The sequence below is a fragment of the Mesoplodon bidens genome (assembly GCF_964165515.1).
Source record: "Mesoplodon bidens genome assembly, chromosome: 6".
Taxonomy (NCBI): domain Eukaryota; kingdom Metazoa; phylum Chordata; class Mammalia; order Artiodactyla; family Ziphiidae; genus Mesoplodon; species Mesoplodon bidens.
The window spans coordinates 26115301-26136008 of NC_138162.1; the positions used below are offsets into that span (position 1 = coordinate 26115301).

A 20708-nucleotide genomic window follows, 5' to 3' on the forward strand; every position below is an offset into this window, starting at 1 on the left:
TTCAGGACACTTTTTTGAGAATATAACACAATAACCAGTTGAAAAATTGACTTGTGTCAATCTCAGTACCCAAACCCATCAGAAAAAAATAGAAAAAGTCTATGTTCCTGTCCCATGAAGTTAACCAGCCTTTTGTTTCAGAGAAGTCACCAGGTGAGTGAGCTTCTCTAAAGATGAGTGCTAAACAATATTTTCGTGTTTTAAATTCTGAACCTGAAAGGGAAGAGGGGATGGAAGCTATTTATTGAAGGTTAAAGGGAAGGGAAGGACAGGGAAGAAGATAGGGTGGCACAAATGTGACATTCTTTGCACAGGTGTATGTGTGTGTGCACATGCATATTATCTCCATATGTGGAGATAATATATATGTATATATGTGTACATATATTCTATAACACATATATGTAGATCATATATATATATATATATAATACAATATCTCATATGATTACTATGAAAAGTAAATGAACTAATGTAAATAAAACACTAAGCATGTACCTGGTACATAGTAATGGTGCATTCTGCTCTCTCCAAAATTCTACTTGCTTAAGCAAAGACAAAAGTACAAAAAATTCTCATTTGAGTCAGACCCAATTGTTAAGCCTAACATTAGGCCAGAAAGTGAATAACTGCACTGTTGAAATTGTATACGTAATTTGCATACGTTTGTTTTTCTGAGGACAGAAGCCATAACTTTCATGAGATCCTCAAAGGAGTCTGTGTCTCTAAAAATTTCTACAAGGCCTAAGAATCATGTGCTGGCCAACATTTCAACAACTGTTATCATTCTTACTTATTCCTGAACATACTACTTTCCCAATCAAGATAAGTATCAGTGACTCAAAGATGCTCCTTTTAAGGAGGCTAGTGGAATCTTCATTCATGCATGCATGCATGCATTCATTATGCAAGAGGCAGTCATTTGTACTGACTCTACATTTGACATTACTAAGCCCAGGGTACAGAGACACACAGACTGTTGAGATCATTCAAAAGACAACTACCTAAGCTGTGATGAAAGCTTAGATAGTGACCCTAAAGTGACCATAAAATCTGAAAAAGGAACATCCCAGAAGCTTAGCAGCAACAGCTTCAAGATCTGCTACTGTCAACAGCAACAAAAATTGTTCTGAGGAAGGGCGATCACTCAGTAGGGCACAGAAATGTGACAGAGAATGTTTTCTCTTTAACTGGACCGAAGTTAAGGAAAGATAATCTCCCAGCAGTCCCACCCGCACCCTCCCTGCCTCTTTATTTTCAGGTTTTTTGAACTGAAATTAAAAAATCTCTTTATGTTCTATAGTTTTTCTTTTAGCTTAGTGTGAATTGTGGGCTCTTGGAATCTTTGAAGTGGGAAGGTCCCTAATCTACAGACACGGCATATAAATTAGGTATAATCTTGAAAATACCCAAGGACAAGAGTCTTACTACCTTGAGAGATCCATTCTATATTTGAGTGGGTCTAATTATTAGCTGTTTCTTCCTTGTTTTGAGCTAAAATTTGCTCTAATTTTCACCTTAAAGTCCTAATTCCATCTTCTGGGACAATACATGTCTTCTACATCAATATTTTAAATTAATAGGTCATAAAATAAGTTTTGGAATTACATCCAACATTATATTTAATGCAACTGGATAGGATAGGATAGGATAGAATAATAGAAGAGTAGAATAGAAAATATTAGAGGGCTTCCCTGGTGGCGCAGTGGTTGAGAGTCCACCTGCCGATGCAGGGGATGCAGGTTCGTGCCCTAGTCCAGGAAGATCCCACATGCCATGGAGCAGCTGGGCCCGTGAGCCATGGCCACTGAGCCCGCGCGTCCAGAGCCTGGGCTCCGCAACGGGAGAGGCCACAACAGTGAGAGGCCCGCGTTCCGCAAAAAAATAAAAAATAAAAATAAATAAAAATTAAAGAAAATATTAGAGTTAGAGCATGTGAGAGAGACAGGTTTTTTTTTCAAGGTTTTGTTTCAGTTGTTTATAGATTTATGTAAATGTGCACTAGGTTTGATATAAAATGTCTTTTTTGCTATGGGTTGCCACTGAAAAGTTTGAAAAACACCAGTTCCTTCAGATAGGTTAAGACATCTGTGTCATGGACCCCTATGTCTTCTGTTCTCCAGATTCAATATCCCAGTATTCTTCAGTACTTGTTCATTTGTTTCTAGTCCATTCCCTTCTTTGGTCTCTCTTCTCTGACTAGGCTCTCTCTTGAATGTTCCTCCTGAAATGAAAGGCACAGAACCTCCCAGCTAGGACAGGACTGAGGGACCAGGGTACAATACACACGTTGGGGCAGGAAGACAGGCAGGAGTTCTCCCTGCTTCAGTGTTTGCTACGTCCTCAGATGCCTTCAGCAGTGGAACACCAAGGTCATTGACCCTATCACCAGAAAGCTTCCAAGAAGGTGTTTTTGGGAGATGTGGATTCAAAAATACATAGTGCACAGTTGCTCTACCAGGTTTCAGGGTAGTACCAAGAGAAAAAGAAGACCACCATCCTGTGCACTCCAGGCCCACACAAAATTATTATCTCACTGAATCTGTGAGTTATGCAGTATCATTTTCACCTCATTTTACAATAAGAAAACTGAGGTTCGGAGAAAAGAAACTTCTTGATGTATTTTAGGACTGTCATAAAACTTGCAATAAATGGTCATCAGACAACCTGCAATGTGCTATAGGTGACAATGGTGGTAGCTCTCACTTAAATAGCACTTTGTTGTTTTCAAGACAGTCTCATATCTTTTATTCCAATCATCCAGGGGTATGTGCAGGGTCCATGACAGGGTTCCTATCTTCCAGATGAGAACATGGGTCCATAAAGATTATGTTACTTGTCCAAGACTACACAGCTAGAAGGTAGTACAGCTACCTCTAACTTGGGTCGCAACTCTAAATCCAATGCTATTTTCGTGGGCCTCTCTGCCTAATGCTGACAATTTTACCCAGACCTACTGAAGCAAACTACTCTTAATCTTCCCTGGTCTGGAAATTTACAAAGAGATTCTAGGATGCTAATGCTCTATCCAGCTATCTTGTTATGACCAAGATGGCATTAGCCTTTGTGACTCTAGAATAAGATGGATTCTTCCCATAAATGGCCAACAAGTTGGGGCCAAGTTGGGGCCAAGTTGTAAACATTATTTACATCAACCTCAGACAGCAGCTGAATCTGTAGTTGGGGTGCCAGGGAATATATGAGAAAATCAGGCAGCCTTAATCTCTGCAGCATGTGTGAGGAAATAAAGACCACCTTGGCTGATGGTTGGCTTGATACGTCTGAAGAGGATTAAGTCTGGCTGCAACAGAAATGGCTGGGAAGCCAAAGTGAAGAGAACTCGATGAGGTATGGCCTTCAAAGTTTAAACTTCTAATCTCCAAGGACCAGAGTGACTTGGTAAGGAATTCAAGAAGAACGCAATTCGCTCAACATATAATAGGATCCTGAAATCCTAAGAATGTTTTCCTGAGGCCAGAAAAAGGAAAGAAGTGTACTGGTGCCCACTGTGGGATGATTGAAGTCTCAGGCAGACTGTGGCAGTGCTACTTTGATAACTCAGTGCTACAGAGGTACTGCAGGGTTGATGACATTTGCAGGTGTTGACACCTACCCAAACTCATCTTCTAGCTTAATAGATAGAAGCAAGCAGCTAAACATATCCATGCATTCATCCAAACTAGCAGACTGGCAAAGTCAGGCCCAGCAATAAATGGAGTTTAATCTCTGGAATTTAACTTTAAATACCATCACTGGATTTTTTAGGTGATTCTATGACCCCCCCCAATCCCTGCCCACTGTTTTCTTCCTTTATGGGTTTGTCTTTTGATAATAAGCTCTACTTGCATTTGCAAAATATAAAAAGTGAACTTCCAGATGGACTTCTTAAAGTGCAATCCAAACATGAGGGAAACAAGAAATCCAAAAGTCAAAGGCGAGTGGGAGGTTTTCTTCTCCTCCAAATCTCTGGGGAGTCCGATTCATTCAGCATGTTCACATTCTGGTTTAATTTCCATTTTCTATAATAAGAGATGAAGATGTAATATGTCAATGTTGATGTATCAGAGAGATGATGAATTCCAGGCTAAAACACGGCGACATCTGCTTGGAAACGAGATGGAAGAAATTAAGATGCTTACCATGATTATTTTCCTCCCGAGCAAATTTATAGTATCTTTGGTCTCAAGGGCAGAAATTCCAGACAGATTAGCTTTTCATCTCCTAGGTAACTCTCTGAACTGCATAGCTATAGAAATTCTTTGCTTTAACATTGGGTGTCCTTATTAGGGAAATATCTTAAATTCTGTGCCAACAAAGAAAGTCATTGACTACTAAGCAATGATCATGAAAAAATTTATGACATGGATTACAAACAGGTGCTCCAAATAGAACAAACGCTGGGGTTATTCACCACTTGGACTAACTGGAAAACATTATTTACATCTAGCACAGTACATTTTATGCTTTTAGTAAATATTTTTTCTGGGCTATGTGTCCTCATATTCTAGGGAGGGTAAGTTTCTTAAGTACCAGAGGTAGTTGGCGAATGTAAATAGCGCTATATAATAATAGGTGCTAGAGCACTAGAATTGCCTATACTATACTCATTCATAAATTAATCAACAAAAATGTATCCAGTCTCTACTACATGCCTGTGTTCAGCTCTGGAGATGCAAAGATAAATACAATACGACCTCTGCTTAGTTCAAAATTTGCTTTATTTACTTTTTACAAACATCTTAGGAAGCTGTGCAGGCATAAGCATGTCCATTTCATAGATGAGGAAGCTGAGGCTGGGTGAGGTCACATACGAGGAAATACCAAAGTCAAGACTGGTACCTCAACCTTCTTTCTTCAAGTCCAGGGCTCTGCCCACTCCCTCACACACTGGCATGATTGAGATGAGACCCAAAGGGGGTTTGGATGACCCAAGGGCAACCATTGAGGGCAACCTCAGTGCCTGAGGACATCAAAACTGGCTTCTGACCCAGTATTAACATCCCAATGCGTTCCATTTTCATTTTTTATCCAGATGTTTAGCACCGTGTGGACACAGCTATGGTCTCAATCGTGACTAAGTGATACTTTGCAGGAATTACTGAAATGCTCATTGAAAAACTATTCTCTTCTAACTGCATTTTGAAATGATCCAGTGGGGGAAAGTGTTTGGACCTTTTTGAAGCGGTTTCTCTCAGAATTTAAGCAATAGGAGTTGTAAAATATTCCCCAAAATATTGCTTGGCATGACGACCTCTTTCAACACAAATGAGCCATTGATAAAAAGGAATTTGTTAAGGGAGACAGGAGTTGGGGTGAAGCTCATTAGCCACTTGGTTGCCAGGGAAGCGAAGCTGCCAGAGAAGCCTGGATTGAAGATGAACACGGGGGATGGGGGCCTGAGTACACGGGTCATTTGCAGTCAGTAGGGGGCAAAGAGGACATTTTATACCCTTATTAGGTATGATTGATTTGGATTTTTTACACTGGCAGAATCAATATGTGACTACTCCAAAAAAAACCATGATGAAATGGAAACAACACGATAAAATGGAAATGATTTGGGGGTCAGAAAAACCTAAATTGGAGGATTCCCTTACCTGTTAGTTGTGTGACTTTGTGCAAATCTTTGAACTTCTCTGAACTTCCATTTCCTCATCTCCAAAATGAAGATAATCAATCCTATCTCATAGGATGATGGAGGATTTGAAAGCACTTTTAAAATTATAAACAGTATGTGAATCCAAGTTTTCCTTTTTTATTTACAAAAGAAATTCAAATTCAAATACAGTGTTGAACATCTCTCTGTGCTCAAATATTATTCATCACCAATGCACTCTAACTTCCAGCTGCCCCAGCCTTGGTCACACTCATGCTGCATCTGTCCTAAGAATGTACATTCAGAGTGCCTTCTGTGGGTGTTTCCCAAGGCTTCAGTTCTGTGATCACAGGCCTGAGAATATTTGCTGCATCTCTGATTTGAGAAAGCAAGCCCTTTGATTAGCTTTCTAAGCACCATTATACAAAAGGCCACACAGAGACTACATTCAGATGTCTGACGACCATCTTGAGCTTGACTCTTGATTTCTAACCTCTCCAGCCTGTTCCTTGACTAGTTCCTCGCACCTTAGCAGACAGCAACTCCATTCACTTTTCCCCATCAATGTCCAATCCATCCCCCAGTCCTGTCACTTCTGTCTTGAAATACATCACTCATACAAGCTCTTCTTGCCTCCTCCACCAGGGCCACCCTACTCCACCCCACAAGTACCCTTGGTCTGGAATACTGCCAGTATTCACTGGTCTTTTCCACCCTTACCCTTTTACAGTCTGCTATTCCTGCAGCAACCAGAGTGACCCTTTAAAGATATAAGTTAGGCCAATCACAGAGACCCTTTCCTAGCTCATTAAGAATAAGGGCCAAAGTCTTAACCACGGTCTACAAGACCCCAGCTGAGCTGATCTGGCTTCCCACTACCTCTCAACGTCATTTCCTTCCGTCTGCTCACTTAATCCAACCACTTTGGTGCCCTAGTCCACCAATACCCTCTTGCTTTGGGAAAAACATGTGCTTGTCATTCCCCTTGCATGGATCATTTTTATCCCAGATGCTCACGTTTCATTTTTTTCACTTTACCCAAGATTTTGCAACAAACATCATTTCCTTGGAGAAATAATCTCCTGATCTCTTCTGCTGCTTATTGTTCTTCTTAGCACTGACATATTATGTTATACTATACCATATTATATTATGCCACACCATATTGTATTATATTATTGTTTATTGTTTGTCTCCCTACTGGAATATAAGCCCCACAGGGGCAGGTATTTGGTCTCTTTCATTTGTTGCCATATCACCAGCATTTAGATTAAATCAGTACATTGTAGATGCTTTCAGAGGCTGTGTGACACATCCTTGAAACCATCAGGAGACCAGGGCTGCCTTTCAATTGCAGGCATGCTTAATCCAGCTTGGTAGATGGTATAATCAAGTTTAGAGAGAACAACGTATCAACCAATAGGTATTCTGCCTGGAGCTGAGGAATAAGGAGTGACTGAAGAGCACGAAAGTCCTAGCTCACAGGAGTTAAGTAATCTGCCCAAACTTACAGATAAAATATAGAAAAATTAATATTTGAACTGAAGGGGCTGAGAACATGCCACCCCAAAATATGCCACTTTGGCATATTGATTATTTTGAGCTAAAGGCACATGCAGGAGGGGTTCTCTGACCTCCCACTTTTGACCTAAAAACAGGTTATAAAATTTCCTGTAAGCAAGGTGACCTCCCTGCACCAGGAAGAGAACATTCTTATCACCAGGTGAGTTGACACCAAAATGGATCTGTACAAACAAACCTACTAAAATAATCTTTATATTCCATTAGTTTCCCCAATATATTTCCTAGTCACTTTTCTACAACTCACTGCCCCTAGAAGCTTAAATGCCTTTTCCTTTGTCTTGTCACTTTTCCACAAATTTATTATTCCTTGTTTAAAAGGGTATATAAGCTCTTGGTTCTAAGAGCTTCTTAGGGTCTTCATTTTTCTTATGGAGGCTCCCATGTACATGCAAACATATTAAATAAGATTTGTATGCTTTTCTCCTGTTAACCTGTCTTATGACAGTTTAATTCTCAGGTCCAGCCACAAAACCTAAGAGGATAAAGGAAAAGTTTTTCCTCGCCTACAGAACAATACTGAAGACAATGCTACCTCCTTAATGCATTTAAACTGAATTGAACATTCCTGCAGTAGCCCCCAGATGTAGGTGAGTTGGACCTCTGAGTTAGTTCCTGCAGTATGAAAAGATACCATAGAATTTCTAGAGCTGATAAGCAGAGACATTGAGCCTGGACAAGGATGACCACGCCAGGGACCTCTGGTGGCTGCTACCTCTGACACCCAGGAAGCTGTGAGAACTGTAGTCTCCTCTCAGGCCCTAGGAGGGTCTCCAAAAAGAAGATTCCAGCCTATTGGTCCAGCCTGAGCGGGTATCATGGAATTCATCCAGAGAAAAGGTGAACTTTAGCTTGATTAATGACTGTGAAATTCTGGCGTTTGGCTCCTAGGGACTGCTTCTATTCCTCTAATTCTCTTGAAATCTCTCAGCTATGAAAGCTGGTTACCAGGAAAATGTTTGTAAATATCCCTCAAGGGGGCTGTTCTCTGGGCTAGAGACAACATCCTGACTCCAGAGGCTTACCAGGTCCTCTGAAGTTGGCAGAGGAGATGGGTCAATGTTTGTCCACATATCTAAGGAAGGAGATGTTTTCATGCAGGCACCACTAAACCTTGATAAAGGCACTTCTCGCCTGTCTTGTGAGAGGCTGGGTCCTGTCCCTTCTGTAGCTCCCAAATCCTAGCGCACTCTGAAGTGAACTGTCTTCACCAATGACAGAATAAGTGAAAATCCTCATCAGGACATTTTGATCTCATACAAATATCAGTTCTTATGATCTCCAAAACTCTCTGACTGTGCTTTGCACAGGCATTACCAATAACCAATGATATTCTTCTCTCCAGAGCATGCTGAGAGAGAAAGCTATTTTACTGAAGATTGTTTCTTTGACATTCACGCTCCAACAAGGATAGTCTCTTCTGGGCCTAATTTGACTTCTTTATGTGCCAAGAGGAAACTTTCTATCTGAAGGGCAGGCATACAGATAACTGAAGAGCCTTTAGGAGGTACTTTATAATTTCCTTGAACTTCCTAGAATGTTTGGAGAATAATGTGTATTGATTAGCTGTCTCTTTCAAAATGCTTAAACTTCTCCTACCCTTTCATTTTTTTAAGGGAATTAACAGTGAAGAGAAAAAATAAGAATATACCGACTCACTCATCCATAAATTTCCATGAAATGTAACAGAGTCCATGCAAGGACAGTGGAAGCCAAGAGGCTATTCCTGATGAATTTGGAACTGAGGTCATGGAAATAAGAGAGATGGCAGTGACTCCTTGAGACCATGTTATAATCTGAATCTGACACCAGGATGGCCAGCGTGGTGACTGCACGGCAACTTCAGGAGGCAAGAGTTGAGATCGGGGGCACATAACCTTCAGGTGCCCGGCACAAAGGGAAGTGGAGTTCTGAGCATACCACAGACCTAGTCCATGTCATTTAACGTGCAGAGCATGACACTCCTACGGCAACGTTCTCATAGAGAATTCTGCTTCCAACCAATGAACTGGCATAAAACAAAAAAATTAAAGCTATGACCAACGATGTCACATAATAGCAAAACAAGCAAGTCGGAAGGTTTTTTGGTTTTTTACTATAGCGCCCTATGTGCAGGGCTTCTGAATTCTTTTTTCCTCCAGCCTAGGCCTTACCTGGTCACTCCAGGGGATCGACATTTTAGCATAGCGAAGACTACACATTCATGACACATTAATGAGCCAAGGCTGAAGTTTTGTTAGTGGAAAGAGCACTAGATTTAGAGACAGGAGACCTGGGCTGTATTCCTGATTGTTGCTACTAGCTGCATAACTTTGCACAAAGCACCTAATTTTCTTAGTCCTGTTGCTACATCTATAGAATGCAAAACCTGGAAAATATAAAGGACTAATCTTATGAAGTAGGCATTATCATCTCCATGTTACAGGTGAGGAAACTGTGGCCACGCAGTTAATAAGGAAAAGAACCAAGGCAACATAAGATTTTTTAGATTACATTTCTAGTCCCTGTCTACACCATGATTTCCTGAGTGGGCCTTGACCAAGAAGGAAAAGGACTGATCAGGAGTGGACTTCACAGCGTGAGAAGCCTAGGAAGGGGTGTTAGCAGAGAGGGGAAAGAATGGCAGCGAAGCTACTGCTTATCCACCCAACAGTCAAGTCCACTCATGCTCTTACCCCTTGGATACACCCTCTGGCTTCTAAGGTGAGGAAAAGGCCAGTCCCTAAATCTCTGAGGACCAATGCAAGTGGACGTGCCTCACAAGTAGAAACAAAGGCCTGGAGTCCATTCAAGGGACTAGAGCCTTTGATTTTACGTTAAATGCATTTTACATTTAATGTACTGTGAGGTGAGTAATTAATTAATGCACAGAGCATTAAAAGTCTCACATTAAACTTCACTGAGCCCAGTTCTGAGTGTGAGGTAGCAAAACATAACAGCTCCTGAAACCATTTTCTCTTTTTTTCAAGGTGTCCTTTAGGGAGGTTGGAGTTACAACAAAGGAAGTAAAACAGTTTGCTTTGGTCTTCTTTCCAGCTTTCCTGTAACTTCTGGGTCCACCCTCAGTGCCAGCAACAGCCCCACCTCCTTTCCTCTGACAAGTCTCAGTCACAGCCTCATCTCCTAAGGGAAGCCTTCCCTGGTTGCCCCCAGAGTCAGGCGACCTATTCAGTGTTCCCACCCAAAGCACCAGGAATCTCTCCTCTACAGCATATCTCACGCTTCTACTTTTTCCATTAAATTTTGGTAATTACTGGTTGAGTGTCTGTCTTCCTGAGAGACTCTGAACTTCTTGAGGACAGTGACCATATCTGTTTTGTTCACTCCTGAGTCCACAGAGCCAAGGGCAGTGCCTGGCACACAGCAATAGGTGTTGGCTGAACTGCGCCCTGTTCATTAGTTTCTCCTTCCACCCCAAGGTCTGAATCACTTACCACCAAGAGCTATTCACAGAGCATGCATGACGTGTGGCATCGTGTTGGGTGACATGGAGCCCAGGGACTCATCTTCACTCCTGGAGTGAGCTGGCACTGAGCCAAGAGGCAGCCACCACTGTGGCATCTTGGAAACAACACTGCATTTGTAGTCAGGACACCCTGCTTCAAACTTGTTTCCCCATCTGTAAAACAGGAATACAAACACCTAATACACCTACCTCACAGAGTTGTTCTGAAGATCACATGAGAAAGATAAATGAGAGAAGTTTCTATATCATGCAGCATCTTACCGTGAATGCCCAATTTTTACAAGTGGCATGAGAGGAAGGTGACTTCTCCTAACCCCCACAGCAGAGCTCTCTTGTGGCTCTCTTTATCACCTCCTCCTCTCCAAGCCCCTCACAGGTGTGTGTTCCCAGAGCTCTCATGGCCTAAGCCCTTATTTTACAGATGAGGAAACTGCAACCCAGACAGAGGAAGAAGTGACCTGCCCAAAATCTGACATGGAGTCAGAGGCAGAGCCAGGACTAGACCCTGGGCATCGGCGTCCTTTCCACCCATCCACCTTGGGCTGCCTCCTTCCCACGTCTCCTTGAGTCAATTTCCATACCCCTGGATGGCTCCTTCTGCCCCTTTTGAAACCATTCCTACCCTCACTACACAGACTACAGATACACAAAGGTGCCAGCTCAACTGTTTGTTAAACATGAGTTTAGTTGGGATGTACAGTTGTTAGAGGCCCCAAAATATTTTTGCCTAGGCCAGCTTGATCCTTAATACCCCTCCCATTTTCAATTCACTGATTATTTTAATGAGGCACCTTACCAGCATCCCCTCTTACTCTCTCCCTGCAAAAATAAACACATTTTTCCTCTATAGAAGAGAATTTTAGATTCACCGTTACCTGATCATTTCATGCTTGGGGAGAGGAGTCTTAGCAGATCAAAGCCCAAGTCTGTGGAGCTGAGGTAGGGACAGGGAGAGGGAGATCACGAAGGAGGAAGGGTAAATAGTGCAATAACACCAACCGAAGTAATGGCACCCATTCATTGCACTTTCTGTAGCAGTGCTGTGCTAAGCCCTTAGCCTGTGCTATTTTTGTTCTAAAAACAGACAGTAACGGGGTATACTATGTTGAATACTGCCCCCCTTAAATTCATGTCCACTTGGAACCTCAGAATGTGACCTTATTTGGAAATAGGGTCCTTAGAGATGTAATTAGCTAAGATGAGATCATACTGTAAAAGAAGAGAAAACAGAGACACAGACACACAGGAAGAACAGCATATGACTACAGAGGCAGAGACTGGAGCGATCCATCTACAAGCCAAGGAATGCCAAAGATTTCTGGCACCTACCAGAAGCTAGGAAGAAGCAAGGGAGAATAGTTCTCAAGAGCCTTTGGAGAGAGTAAGGGCCTGCTGACACCTTGATTTTGTATTGCTAGCCTCCCAAACTGAGAGAGAATAAATTGCCGTTGTTCTAAACCATCTACTTTGTGGTAGCTTGTTACAGAAGCAACAGAAAACAAACAGAGGAAGTACTAAAACTCCTACGACCTAGATAAAGTTAGAAAGTGTTTCAAATTCTGCATCTTTGAACTTGATAACAACAATAGAAGGAAGGTGGGGGATTCCTCTGATTAGTCTCCATTTTATGGATTAGGCAACTGAGGCCAGAGATGTAAGACAAAATGCCATGGTCACATAAGAGTGAGCATTACAGCTGAGACATCCATTTCAAGTCAGGCCCAGCGAGATGCTGCCCCAAAACACAAATACCCTTCCCATTGCCCATCCTTTGCTCCCTCCTCCGAACAGAGGGGGAAGATCATATCTCTTGCCCAGCATCATCTGGGGCAGGGCACACTTCACAAAAGCATGAGCTCTCAGGCTCCTCCAGCCCCTCAGCCAGGCCTGTTTCTGGGTGGCAGGCCAACACTTCTTAGATCTAACTTCCTAATTCTGACTTGCAGGGACCAAAAGAGAATCCAAAAAACTCACAGATCTTTGGTAAACTAGGAACATAGACTTGATCTAATAAGACAAAATTGGACTACATTTGAAAAAAGTACAGCACAGTCAGCTTGTTATTTGGCCTTGAATGTGAAAACACTTCAACAAAAGTAGTTTCTCCTTATCATTAATTCTCTTAAAGAGAAATTTACCTAAAAGTCATCTCCCTTAAAGTGTTTTGAAAATTAGATGAAGTTAAAACGAGGATGTTAAAATGAAATTAAGCCATTGTTTTAGGAGGCAAGATTTTAGCTAACTGACCTGGAGCCTTGAATGTCAAGCTGAAGAGTTCTAACTATTCTAGAAGCTACAGGAGAGATCATCAAAGGGCCGTGAGTCAGGAGTGATGTGCGCTCTGGAAAGGCTAACTTGGCAGCCATGAGAAGGATGGATTAGAGAAGAGACTGGAAGACAATTTGAGGAGGCTGTGGTAAAGGCCCAAAGGAGAGAGCTGAAGCCAGGGCTGAAGCGGGAGGGGATGAATGAAAGGGGAGATCAAAGACACATGGCAGATGTACAATGGCATTTACTCATGGCTGATTGTGGGGAATCAAATGGGATAAAGCCTGGGTTTTAACAGTCAATGAAAGTGAAAGGAGGAGAAGGAGCAAAGGTAGGCAGGAAGATGAGTCTGGTTTTGTCAACAAGGAGGCTGATGTGACCATGGGAACCCTGGCCAGTTATTTGAATCGTGGTCTTCTCATTTCTGGACTTTGTTTTAGTGACAGAAATATAAACTCCCACCTTATTTAAGTCATTGATATTTTGGGGTTTCTGTCTCTTGCAGTCAAATATAAGCCTCATACCAATATTGGGGCTCCTTCCCCACAACTACAATCTCCTTTGAAAAGATAACACTTCATCCCCAGAATGTTCATAGTTTTAAAAGCAGCTTCTTCTCCCTCTCAGAGTTCTCATATTCAACCTATCTTCAAAGCTTACAGTTTCTCCTTTGAAGATAACTTTTAGATTTGCCTTTCTAGTCTAGCATTCTTTTTTTTTTTTTTTTTTTTTGTGTGTGGTACGCGGGCCTCTCACCGCTGCGGCCTCTCCCGCTGTGGAGCACAGGCTCCGGACGCGCAGGCCCAGCGGCCACGGCCCACGGGCCCAGCCGCTCCGCGGCACGCGGGATCCCCCCGGACCGGGGCACGAACCTGCATCCCCTGCATCGGCAGACGGACTCCCAACCACTGCACCACCAGGGAAGCCCCTAGTCTAGCATTCTTGATGATGCTCTCGTCTATGTGACCACTCACCTGGTACAGCATCCTCCTCTCCATCCCACCAATGCAGACACTGCTAATGGCCTGTCGCACACTGCCCTGATTGACAGCCCTACAACCTGCCCCAACAATTCCAAATGCCCCACCTGACTTTCAAGATCCTGCCAAATCTGGCTTTGACTGATCTGACATTATTTCCCACCTTTTACCAACATGAATTTTAGTTCTAATCAGGCCAGTCTTTCTTCCAAAATACTACACCCATTCTGAGCTCCACAGTTCACTCTACTTATTCTACATGGAATAGCTTCTCACACTTCACTTGGCTATAGTGTGTATTTAGCTATCTCCATCTTTCAAGGACTTGAGCAAATTAGCTACCAGTCAGGAGCAGGTATGACTTGAACCAGGACAAAAATCCAGTAAGGCTACAGGCAAGCTCCCAGCCAGATATCATAAGCAACTAGAAAGCAGAGATCCCATCCAGTACCTCCTCAACATCAACCCCTTCCCGTAGTTCTGAGAAAAGTGGTCAATACTGAATCTGGAGAGATTCTCCAAATGTGGGAGGAAAAATAATGCAAAATGAAAGTGAAATCATTTAAAGATTTAGAGACAAATAACTAAAACTAAAACTATGTGATAGGCTCCCCCACATAAATATAATTGGATTTAAAAACTAGAATCTACAACCTCATACCCTTTAGGATGGTTACCATCAAAAAATAGAAAATTACAAGTGTTGATGAGGATGTGGAGAAATTGGAGCCCTTGGGCACCGTTGGGAATGTAAAATGGTGCAGTCGCTGTGGAAAACAACGTGGCAGTTCCTCAAAAAATTAAAAATAGAATTACCATATGATCCAGCAATTCCACTTCTGGGTATGTATTCAAAAGAATTGAAATCAGGGCTTTGAACAGATATTTATACACCCATGTTCCTAGTAGCATTTATTCACAATAGCCAAAAGTTGGAAATGTCCATTGATGGATGAATAGCTAAACAAAATGTGGAATATACATACAATGGAGTATTATCCAGTCTTAAAAAGGAAGGAAATTCTGACACATGATACAACACGGATGAACCTTGAGGACATTAGGCTAAGTGAAATAAATCAGTCACAAAAAGACAAATAGTGTAATCCACTTATATGAAGTACCTAGAATGGGCAAATTAATAGAGACAGAAAATAGAATGGTGGTTGCTAGGGGCTAGGCGGGGGAATGAGCAATTATCATTTAGTGGGTTCAGAGCTTCTGTTTGGGAAGATTAAAAGAGTTCTGGAGATTAGCTGCATAACAATGTGAATGTACTTAACACTACTAAACTGTACACTTAAAAATGGTTAAGATGGGGCCTCCCTGGTGGCGCAGTGGTTGAGAGTCCGCCTGCCGATGCAGGGGATACAGGTTCGTGCCCCGGTCTGGGAGGATCCCATATGCCGCAGAGCGGCTGGGCCCGTGAGCCATGGCCGCTGGGCCTGCGCATCCGGAGCCTGTGCTCCGCAACGGGAGAGGCCACAACAGTGAGAGGCCCGCATACCGCAAAAAGAAAAAAAAAAAAATGGTTAAGATGGAAAATTCTATGTTGTGTACTTTACATCAATTAGAAATAAATGTGTTTTTTAAAAATTAGAATTTACAGTATTTGGTGTTCAATTCTGGAAACACATTTGAATCACCTGGGGAATTGTTAAAACAAGACATTGATTTTTCCCTCCCCCTCCCTTTCTCCTCCCCTAGAGATAGTTATCTAATCAGTTTGAAGTAGAGTCGTGGATGATTCTAATGCATACCTACAGGAATCACTAGCACAGGAATCAGGAAAAAAATGTCAGTGATCTCACACATACTTTATAGACATGGAGTCTTAGAAGAAATGTGTGAGAGCAACAAGAAAGAGCTTAGACTTCAGCTTAACATACCTGAGGTTGATTCCCACCCTACTACGTCCTAGCTTTGTGACACTGGGCACCTTATGCATCAGTGCCTGGCAAAGTACTCAGTGTCTAGCCTGATGCCTGGCACACAGGAAGCTATCAATAGATATTAGATTAAAAAATAACACATCTCTCTGGGAGCATAATGACTATATTGTTACATTAGTCTGAGAATTAGCTACTAGAAACAATAAAGGTAAAGTCCCAAAATAGCACATGGCACACAGTAGGCATGCAATAAATGACAGATATTATTACAAATATTATGGAAAGACCTTCAGAGATCATTTAATTCAACCTTCTCATTTAGCAGATGAAAACACTGGGGACCAGTTAAGAGAAAGGATTCTTCACCCATGGTTCATTTTATTATATAATAGCCTTCCACGATTTAAACTTCTGTTCTTTGATGTTGCCTACACTAAGACTTCCAAAAATCAACATTGCTGTTCAAACCATCACTTATGACAAGAATTGGGATGTGTTCAGATAAGCCTGTAGGTGCCTTGCTCAGCAATGTTACATGGGCAGAATGTATCTCTTTAGGACAATCTGTGGAACATCAAATCTGAGACTTGAGACTCCACAGGTCTGAGTCACTATGTATCGAAGGCAATTTCCCTGGGTTCCCTGGGGAGTAAATCACTCCTTGCTGGTTTTCAAGGGTTTTCTCTAAAATGAGGCTTCAAAGCTTCCAAACTGTCAAGACTTCAGTGACCTACCAACCAACCGTGGTGCCCCATGGCTCTCAGTTATTCACTGACAGCCCCTACAGAGTGTGGTCAGAGGGAGGTACTCTGGGGCCCATTAAAAATGAAGATTCCAAGACCTGAGGGTGCAATCCTGCAGCCTCCATTTTGCCAGACTCCCAGGTGACTCTTATGCATGTTAAAGTTGAGAATCATTGTCATTCCAGGAACCACCTGGCAGTTCATTCATTCCAGTGTTCAATATTTTACTGAGCAGGTACTCCATGCAGGCCCTGTCTTTGGCACTATAGACAAATTCAAAGAAGACATTGTTCTTATCCTCAAAGAACTCAGAATGTGCTAGAGGATAGACAAACTACAGGTGATATAGTACAGTGTGGTCATTCAATCATTTCATTTCATCATTCACCAAATAAATGTCAAGAGCCCACCATATTCTAGGCATAGATTCACATATAGAAAGGCTGTACGGTATAGTGGTTAGGCCATGGACATGGCACCTGCACTGCCTAGCTCTTATACTCACTATCAGCATGACCTTGGGCAAGTGACTTAACCTTTGTATGTCTCAGTTTCCTCATCTGTGAAATGGATACAATAATGACACTTCTCTCACAGGATGACTGTGATGATCCAATGAGTTAATAGATGTCAAACCTGGAATAGTCTCCTGGCACATAGTAAGTGCTGAGTCGATTTCTATAGGAATCTAAGCTTCATGAAGGCCAGGATCTTTGTCCCTTTTATCCCTAACATGTAGAGTGGTACCCGCCACATAGTAGGCAATTACTAAATAATTGTTGAATGGATAAACGAATTTCTGTGGGAGATTGTCATCAACGTGGCAAACTGAGCTGTAATTAACTGATTCTTCTCCTCACTTTCAACACATATATGTTGAGAAATATAAATAAACATTTAAAAATACATATATGGTCTCAAAATAAAGATAAATCCTCAGATACTGAAAAATCAAGGAAAGAAATCAAAAGTATAAGTGTAAGCAGAAGCTGGCACATTAGAAGTCTCAAAAATTGCCAATTCTAATGATGGTGGTGGTGATGATGGTGATGATGTTGATGCAGCTGCCTGAAGATGACGGCTGGATGAAGATAAGTCTTGAGAAGAATTACGGGGCACAATCTTCCTAGACCAACTACGTGGGAAGTCATTCTTCTCCCTGCTTTTTTTTTTTTTTTTCTGTACGCGGGCCTCTCACTGCTGTGGCCTCTCCCGTTGCGGAGCACAGGCTCCGGACACACAGGCTCCGCGGCCATGGCTCGCGGGCCCAGCCGCTCCGCGGCACGTGGGATCTTCCGGGATCGGGGCGCGAACCCGTGTCCCCTGCATCGGCAGGCGGACTCTCAACCACTGCGCCACCAGGGAAGCCCCTTCTCCCTGCTTTTGCCTGTGATAAGTATCACCCATATATTTACCAAATAGATTTCAACATCGATGAATGTGGAGCTACCTAGCTCATCTCTATCTCAGCTGTTCATCACATGATCACTGGATTTCATACACTAAACTAGTCTTAGAAATTTCCCTGAGGCACTTCTTCCAGGTCCTAGGTCCTATAAACTCACAGACTCTAATGTTTAGAAGAGATATAACATGTCAAGAAGTTCAAACTCTCAGCCAGTGTTTCACTTCACTGCTCACCATAGCTGCTAAGGTTGCTCAGCCTACTGATCATCTATAAGGAAAGGATTCAAACTTTCATGAGTTTGTTAGAAGAGATTAACATTGAGGCTTCTTACAGCCTGCTATAACCTGTTCTAGCTCTAGCTGCTTGGGATACCAATCTATAAGGGATGATAAAACATTAGAAAAATAGTAATATGGCACCTGAAAATTCAGGTTTCTACATGAATCCTTTAAATAACTGGCAAAATGTAAGTTGGACCCGCTGAAAACAATGTTAACACATTGGAATAGAAATTTAAAAAGTGTTCTCAACTGGCGTTAACCAATCCAAGGTGAGTATTTTCATTTTTTTCATGTGCAAAGTATACAGTGAAACTACTGGATACACCACCAACTCTGAGACCAGCCAGCTAAAACCGAATAGTACACAGTGCAGTGCCGTTCATTGGGAATGAGTGATTCATTTTATTATTTAAAATGTAAACACTTGGCCTTTCTCACCTTCTGAGATGGCCCACACTCTGTCTGTGGAGTGTGTTTCTCTCTAAATAAATCCACTTCTTACCTATCACTTTGTCTCTCACTGAATTCTTTCTTCGATGAGACATCAAGAACCTGAGCTTCATTAAGTCCTGAAACCAGGTGTGTGATCTCAGTTGGAAGACTGTGGGTTTTGGCCGGGTTTGAGTCCCGGCAGCGTGGGTACAAGTCCCAATCTGGGTTTTGGCTGGGTTCGAGTCCCAACAGCATGGGTTCGAGTCCCAGTCTGGATTTTGGTCGGGTTCAAGTCCCAGCAGTGTGGGTTCGAATCCCAGTCTGGGTTTTGGTCGGGTTCGAGTCCCAGCAGTGTGGGTTCGAGTCCCAGTCTGGATTTTGGTTGGGTTCGAGTCCCAGCAGTGTGGGTTCGAGCCCCAGTCTGGGTTTTGGTCGGGTTCGAGTCCCAGCAGTGTGGGTTCGAGTCCCAGTCTGGGTTTTGGTCGGGTTCGAGTCCCAGCAGTGTGGGTTCGAGTCCCAGTCTGGGTTTTGGCCGGGTTTGAGTCCCGGCCGCGTGGGTTCAAGTCTCAATCTGAGGTGCACGGTTTCAGCTGGTGACCACGAAGGGACAGTGATAAGGTAAGAAAATGTTTGAGAGTTAGGTCTTGGTCCTACAGAGGCCCATGGGACACCACAAACCAGGCACACTGGGGAGGATGCTCTGCTGCTGTCTGCTCATGTTTGACTGGCGGGTCAACCCCATATACTTATGCATATCCAACAGCAGGTCCAGGACAGAATTGTTTATCTCTATACTCTTCTCCTTGACTCTGAGGTTTTTCTCCTACATTCTTGCGTTCTTATTCATTCCTGCTCTATTTCTTTCTTTCTTCTGTTAACCCCAGAAGACCTGTGTGACCACCAAGATGTACTCTTTATTGCTTTTACTCCCCTCCCTCTGACCCTTACAAATGCTGACCCTTTATTCCCAGCTTATAGCTAGACCAACTCCTGCTCATCGTCAACACTGTTGGGGATGCCTTCTGTGACATTTTTTTGCGACTTTTTGGGAACTAACACCTGGCTGGGAGACTACCTTGGAAGGGATAGCATCTAAAATCATAAGTGCAAATCTTTTGACCAAATTGTGCAGTGGATTTTGACTTAAGAGTGGAATTTTGGATAGCCCGGGAGTTAGAGATGTCACCTCAGGCTTGTATGAAGTGGGTCGGGCTGCATCAATCCCAACCAATACCCCTCTGGGCCATATACTCTGGGATTGGGAAAGATGTGGACAACAGGAATTAAAAGGAAAAAAATTATTAGGTTATGTAATCAGGTTTGGCCACAATATGAGTTAGGAAATTTAAAATGGAGTGAAGTATCCTATATTCAAATTTTCACGGCCTTGTATCTTAGGCAATGGAATCCAAAAGGAATGTAAGGTGTGTATAGCTCAGAGGGATAACTCTAGGAAGGACACAGAGGACATTTTAACTGACCCACCCTACAGGGCCATGGATCCTGAATGAACATGGATCCCTCCTCCCCCGAGGTACAGGTCCTTTTGACTATGTATTTCATAGCTCAGTCTGCCCCAGACATCAGGCGTGAAATTCAGAAAGCAACTGCTGGTCCTCAGACTCCGGTGATTGTTTTGTTCCAATTGGCTTATTTGGTTTTCAGTGATAGGCCAAAAAGACTGAATGCACCCAGAGAAATATGAAAAAGGCCCAAATAATTGCAGTGTCTTTGTCCACTCAGAGACCACTAAAGGGGAAGCGGTTTTTCTGGACCAATCTGGCCCTGGCAGACCACAAGGCCCATGGGTACCCATACAAGGCCAGCATACCCTGTGTGGACAAAAAGGGCACTGGAGTGAGGATTGTGATCGATGTGCCCTTTGCATACAGCCAGGGCATTGGAAGAGGGAATGCCCCAGATGCCAGAGAGCGAAGGGGGCCCCTCGGCTATTGATGGTTTTGCAATCAGAAGACTGAAGGGGCCCAAAGCCGAAAGTGGCTTTGCCTAGAGATACCAACTACAAAACTAATGTCGAGCCTTGGGTGGTCACTGATGTGG

The 20708-nt window shown here is 42.7% G+C and overlaps 1 long non-coding RNA gene across 4 annotated transcripts in view; it reads right to left on the reverse strand.

Annotated features, from left to right (window-relative positions):
• The window catches only part of LOC308619533, a 553523-nt gene that overhangs the window by 254017 nt on the left and 278798 nt on the right, over positions 1–20708 (reverse strand). For 3 of the 4 annotated variants that reach the window (XR_014016203.1, XR_014016204.1, XR_014016205.1), the window contains 2 exons: positions 10612–10796; positions 1668–4019 (listed from right to left, as the gene is read on the reverse strand). This is a non-coding gene — a long non-coding RNA (uncharacterized lncRNA). Of the gene's footprint in view, positions 1–1667; positions 4020–10611; positions 10797–20708 lie in introns of those variants that run through there. The other variant, XR_014016202.1, reaches the window with a different exon arrangement.